The 6,528-nt window shown below is 42.9% G+C and overlaps 1 pseudogene; it reads right to left on the bottom strand.

Annotated features, from left to right (window-relative positions):
• Positions 1–263: 263 nt before the first annotated feature.
• LOC122417757 (uncharacterized) lies at positions 264–1,489 on the bottom strand (annotated as a pseudogene).
• Positions 1,490–6,528: the final 5,039 nt, after the last annotated feature.

Genomic DNA, 6,528 nt, shown 5'->3' with positions numbered 1-6,528 from the left:
CGACAGACATGGCGAGCCGAAGAGTAGTGAAGTACGAAAATATAGTTTTGAGAAACTTGACGAAAAAGAAATAAAACCATGGTGAATTTCATTTCTACTGAGTGAATATTATAGTAACAATGGGATAACATTTTTTCGTATACCGAGGCATAAAAGCGAAATGATAAAGGAGGGAGAGAACCACCGAATGAGACTTGAACCGGGCGTTGTGATCTCTGCAGAATCATGAGAACGGTTTTCATCATTTTTGGTGACATATCAGGCTATGGTACGTTGTAAGCAGCTGTTCCTACTAAATCATACTGTATCCAACATGGTCAAGTCAATAAAAGAATCGAACCAATGAAAATTCAATTCAATTACAATTTGGTGTTCATAGCGAGAAAAAGTATTATTGACTTTGTACTTACCACTCTCATCATATTTTCTGCCGGCCAAATAGAGATCGTTAGATTTAATAGAAGAACAAGGAGGCCTGGTCCAAATTGCATTATGACCGACAAGGATGGGTCCTACGATATTGTTTATATTCACTGATTTTTTTAACACACTTGGATAAACTTGAAGTGTTAGTTAAATCTCAAATTTTTATATTTACAGCAATAATCTGCATGGAAACCCCGATCGCTGCAACCCCACACATTCCTGTAGTAACGAATGTAACGTAGGGTATTATTTTGGCGATGCTATTGGCATACGATAAAAGCTGGTTATGTTTTTTGATGAATAATACAATTTGCGAAATGTTGGAAAAGCATTTGGTTTCTTCAGCAAGTATTTCGAGCCTGGCTCCAGCGAACCACAAAATTATCGCTACTTGACAATCAACTGTACAAGCCGCGCAAGCTTGATACACGAAGATTGTTTGATGAAGTAAAACCAAGTGGTAAGGTATATTGGATTCCGTGGAAAAGGGATAAGCCACTGTGACTATCATTTTTTGTTCAGAATTAACAAAGGAACTGACAATCAGTGCAGTAGCTGCATAGTAATTTAAACACGATATCATCGAGTGAAAGATCCAACAATTATCGATGTAGCCCTGGATAATGTGCCTTTCTTCTTTGCAACAACTTCTTAAAAATTCCTCCATATCGTTGATCAAAATCTTGTATGACAAAAAACAATCAGATTACAAAAAGATTTAAACGATCGTCACACAGGTTGTTCGATTAGTATTAGCTCATGTCATACCTGAAACTGTTTTCGATGCAATCGCGAAATAATAGCTTTCCAAATATAAACTACACAAGCTGAACATAAAGTAGCTATTTCAGTGAGAACAACCGGATCAGTGACGTATGTAGCAATTGAGTTTATCAGTAATATAAAAAGACACAACATATGCAATATGGAAACACATAGGATGAAATCCGTCTTAATGAATTCGCGTTTTGTTGCGTTTCTTGATGGTGGCCAAGTGCAAGGCGAGAAAAACAGTCCACTTTGTGAATTGAATTGCTCCTTCGAGACCTACTTTACTTCGCATGTTGATGCCTCATCAACGAATGATGAACTCTCCGGTGGTGGCACCATTCTCCACCCCACTCACATCCCCTTGTTCATAAATTTCGGATGACGAAGGTTATTATCCAATTATACTTATGGAATGTACCGACAAGTCATGTTATCCCTTTCATACTTTTGTTCTCTTAATGAATTATGACGGAGACGAGTTTCTACATTGGCTTCCCGGTGAAGCTCGCCGGCTGATTACCGGGTTAGCGAGAATGGCGAGAACTATTGGGCCGCAGAAGGTGAGGAACTCGAAGCATTGTTTCGTTTTCTTAAACGCGGATCGACTTCCCAGACTTCCTCGGGGTTTCGCGCCTTCTTCTCGGGCTGGATGTTTACGACCCCGACGGTCGAGTCGGTCAGCGGTCGTCTTTTTCCCGCGCGACGTATAATGATCGGTGTGCGGGGATCGCGCTGTTGCTCGGGATCTTTATTCGGCGTCGGGATTTCGATTAACGTCTCTGGCTTACGGACCCCTGTACTGAGCCGAGCCGGTCGAGTTCCCACCCGGGAGCAGATGATTTCGTTCGCGATGTTTTCTTTTAGCGGGACCGATACTCGACGTGCTGGGATTGGTCTCGCCGGCCCCAGTTCTGTTTTAGAGCCAGTTGCTTCCGAAAGGAGGGTAACCGCTGGTGCTGGTGTAATCGGGGTCGCAGCCTTTGTCGCGACGAGGCTCGACGGGTTTCCTGCACCGTGCAATTCGGTCGTAGTCGAATTTTCCACCTTTGATAGAGGGGCGTCAGGGGTAGGGGGTCCGGTGCTGGGTACGACCCACCTGGTCTTATATTTCGTGGGTGTCCACTGTACCTTCCGAAGAGTAAGATTCGTATTACTGATGGCCACTCCCCTCCGTCTGTCCGTCCCGGGCAGATGCTCTATGACCTCTATCAATGTGTGGGCCAACGCGCGCTGCGCCGCACGGCGAGCGTGCCTATTTCTCCTCCGGGATTCCTTTAACGTAGGAGGGTCGGGAAAGGGGTAACAACGGAGTAGGAAAAAATTACGACGAGGAAGACCAAAGTTTCGTTTAACTTCTTTCTTTATTCTGTAAAGAAGATAGGGTCGCCGAGACACGAGTATACAAGAGTGCACGCGTAAAAACAAAGGAGGTTCGAATGCGGAATTTAAACAAAACCGATAAAAAATCACACTCGTACAAGGTAAAGCTCAAGATTCGTTGGAGCCAAGATCGCAAAATAAAGGAATAATTTGCCCGAGATTTATCGAGGCGGTAAAAGAAAAAATGAGAAAAAATAATACCGAAAAAACTAAATAAATAACTGCCCGAGATTTATCGAGGCGGTAAGAGAAAAAATGAAAAAAAAATAATAACGAAAAAACTAAATAAATAACTGCCCGAGATTTATCGAGGCGAAAAAATAAAATTGGACGAAGTTCGAAACTTGGCGAAAAAGAAAAAAAAATTAAGAGGGTTTGATAGGGGGAACGATGAGCGAAGAACTCGTAGGCCTGTTCGGCTTGGGAGCGTGGCTAAGTTCCTTCGGCCTATACGGCTTGGGATATGCTCTCTGAGACCCTTAGCTCGTCGGCCTGTTCGGCTTAATTCACCCGGGGTCTCGTGGTCCTTTTTGGCCTGTGCGGCTTAGGAGTACCAGAGCGAATGCCTCAATTCTGGGTTCCGCGCCTATACTTATAGGCCGCGGTGGGCAAGCGCCGGCGATCCCCTCCCGTGACCGCGTCTGCGCACTCTGGTGCCTGGAAGGGATAGCCTCCCAGCTGGTGACTCGAGGGATAACGTTCGAACTTTGTCGGTACATCAGCTTTCTTAATTATCTACACATATTTACAGCACACGCAGCGGGGACTAGGGGTTTTATTGCGAATAAATAAATAATAAAAAAAAAAAAAAACTAAATCGAATAATCGACGGAAAATAGGTGCGCCAAAGTGGCGTACAACACTTTGCCACGATGTTTCCTACTCCTCCAACTATTGTATTTTTCCAGTAACGGCATGCACCACGCATAGAAAATTTGTTGGCGTATGCACCCCGCGTCGTTAATTACCATAGAGCCGTTATCCCAAGCGGTACATTTCTAGAAAACGTAGAAAATTCTATGGGAATTTTACCTTCTGCTGTTAATTGTTATTGATTATGAACGGAGTAGTATTCCTGGTAAAAGAAAAACACTCGAAACTTCCCGACGAACGTTCAGTCTTGCGTCGACTACCGGGGAGGTAGGAGCTAAAATGTTCCGAAGTCAATGTAATCCGAAGCGCGAAAAGCTTCATTTCTACATTCTCCAATGTTTGGTGCCAAGCCAATTGTCCGTCTCTCCATTGAAGACTGAAGTAAGGAAAAATATTTAATATAACCACACAATACACACGTCGTGTCTTTTCTTGAATGCTCAACATTATAATTTTGATAGTTGTCGTCAAAAAGCTTCGGTGTTCCAGATTATGAATATTGTCATTTTTGTAAAACACCAAGCTGTAAGAATTGCATAATCGTCGTCCATTAAATGTAACATGTTAACGTTTGCACTTGAGAATAAATGAGTATATTAACGACGCTGGTCGAAGAACAAAATGTTGAAAACACCGATGAGCAATAGGTTTGTGAGGCGAATTCAACAATGCGGAGTAACGCGGTGAGAGTGGGTGAACCACGCGGATGTGAGAATTCGGCCCAGCGATGTCCACGTGAGATTTCCAGCGAAGTCGTCGGCAGGAAGGGTAAGTAGGTAAGGTGGGTATAGGTAAGTAATCCTTTGATTGATTGATTGTTTGATTTTTTTTTTAGTTTTTTATTTATTATTTTTTTTTTTATTTTTTTTGTTTGCTTTTTAGGATTTTGTACCGTACCTTTTTGTTGTTTTTTTTTGTTTTGGTTTTTTTTGTTTTTTTTTTGTTTTTTGTTTTTAGGATTTTTTGCCGTATCTCATGTTTTGGTTTTTTCAGGGTTCTGGAAATTGGTAAGGAGTCAGTTTAACTCCGGCATATCCGCTGCGTTTGTCCCACTCGGTCCGGACGATGGGGCTACTGGAACCTCAATGAGGACTCTGGCCGACGACGTTCGCGGAGGAACGCTATCCTCTCGCTGCGTAAGCGGAACGGTCCGAATCCGCTTCGACAGGGTTACGTCACTGACCACCCTCGGCTTTTTTCGCGGCGGTTCTAAGGGCGCGTTGGCGGATTTTTCTAAAGCCTTTAACTCCTTATTGATCTCCTGAGTGACGCGATCTGGAGGAGGGAGGGGTTGGGACATAACCCGGTCGAAGAGATTGTCAAACTCATCCTTTGACTGGACGTCGGTGAGGAAGGATGTAGGCAGAGGAGTTTGTGGGGGTTGAGAGAGAGGTTGCGGGAGTTTGAACTCTGACACAGGGTTATTGTTATGCTGGCTATTGTTTTCTTTATTGTGTACAGACTGAGTGTTGATTTTAAAAACGGTTTGTACTTTTTTATATTTGGAAAAAAATTCCTCGCAAATCCGCGCGCTTCGAGGATCGCATCCCGTCCGGGTGACGGTTACGTCCGGGGTGGTAGAACTTTGGCAGAGTCGTCGTTGCACCCGCATACGGCTACTCCGGTTGTGCTTTTTGGGCATCGGAGAAGTGAAAATAGACTGATTTTAATTATAAAAGTGATCCAGGAAAAGAAACAAAAGACGTGAAATTTTTCGGGAGTTAAGCAGTGATGACCACGAGAAAAGTACGGAAATTTGGAACAGAAGTAAAAATATGGTTATGAGTTAGCGAATCTGAAATGGGAAAACGTATGGTCGCAACCACTATTCTACCAAAGAGAAATTCGTTTATGCCGTACGGCCCTAGGCAAGGGTCCTCCTCGTCGGAAGAGTGGGTGTCCCCTATTCGGGAACGTGGTTACTCCCCTCGTCGCGAACGTGGTTACTCCCCTCGTCGGGAAGGTGGTTACTCCCCTCGTCGGGAAGGTGGGTTCTCTCCTCGTCGGAAAGGTGGTTGTCCCCTATGGGTGGGGTTCAATATGTCGAGTAACTGAATTGTAGAACGGTCGATATTTCGAAATTTTAAAAGTTGTGATATCAGTTTGGAGAAAAATAAGTTATTCGAAATTCTTATTCCCGATCGACTATTCAGCAGATTGCGCGTTTAATCAATAATTCCTTCTTTGAATTCATATTTACCCGAAAATATATATTTCAATAGTTTTCATTTTGAATGCAATTTTAACAGACCATCCGAATGTCAAAAGTTCATATTTTCGAATTCAAAATGGAGAGTAATTGTTTTACAGACAGACCAGAATATAGAGTAGCAAAAAATCGAAAGTGAATTTTTCGAGTCTATAAAACTTGGATATGCAGAATAGCGATGGCTCGAAAAGGCGAAAGTCAAAATGGCGATGTTTAAAATTGGAGATCACCGGTCTGAGTAAGCGAGTGAGTGAGATGCGTGTATTTGGAGCTCCGCTGCATTTCTTTATTTTGATCGATCGACTTTCTAACGTTTCGCTATTTTGACCGTTCGACTTTTTGGTGTTTCAGTATTTCAACCTCAGTAATATTTGGTCTTTCGTTATTATATTTTCAAAATTGTGAATTTTCACAGTATCGCTGACTGTAGTAATTTATGAATCGAAAGAGTGATAGTCGAATTTTCGAAAAATCGATATTTTAGTCATCGTCCTATGGGCGATTGTTACATTCTATTTTCGATGTAAACGTTCTTCGAACCTTGCAGTTTCTGCTTTATTTATTTTCGGCATTCAAAGCTCTAGTCGAATCTATCCGTCTCCATATTATCATTCGAAATGTATAAACTCGAGATTTTAGCTGTTCGAAATTTTAGTCATTCCAACATTTGATCCCCACCCGTCCCCTATTCGGGAACGCGAGAATCAGGTCGAATACGGTTTCGCTCGCGACCCTCTAGACTTCACGTGTACCGTGGAGAGAGACGTTACAGTGGCATCGCACTAACTCGGGGCGAGCGCGCACCTTAGAGACAGGCTGCAGTGGCGTCGCGAGTAAAATTTTCTCCGTCTAGGGAATTTTCGAGTTTC

Source organism: Venturia canescens, chromosome 11 (genome assembly GCF_019457755.1).
Source record: "Venturia canescens isolate UGA chromosome 11, ASM1945775v1, whole genome shotgun sequence".
Lineage (NCBI taxonomy): Eukaryota > Metazoa > Arthropoda > Insecta > Hymenoptera > Ichneumonidae > Venturia > Venturia canescens.
Note: the sequence above shows the minus strand (reverse complement) of the source record. Positions and strands in the feature narration are given on the sequence as shown.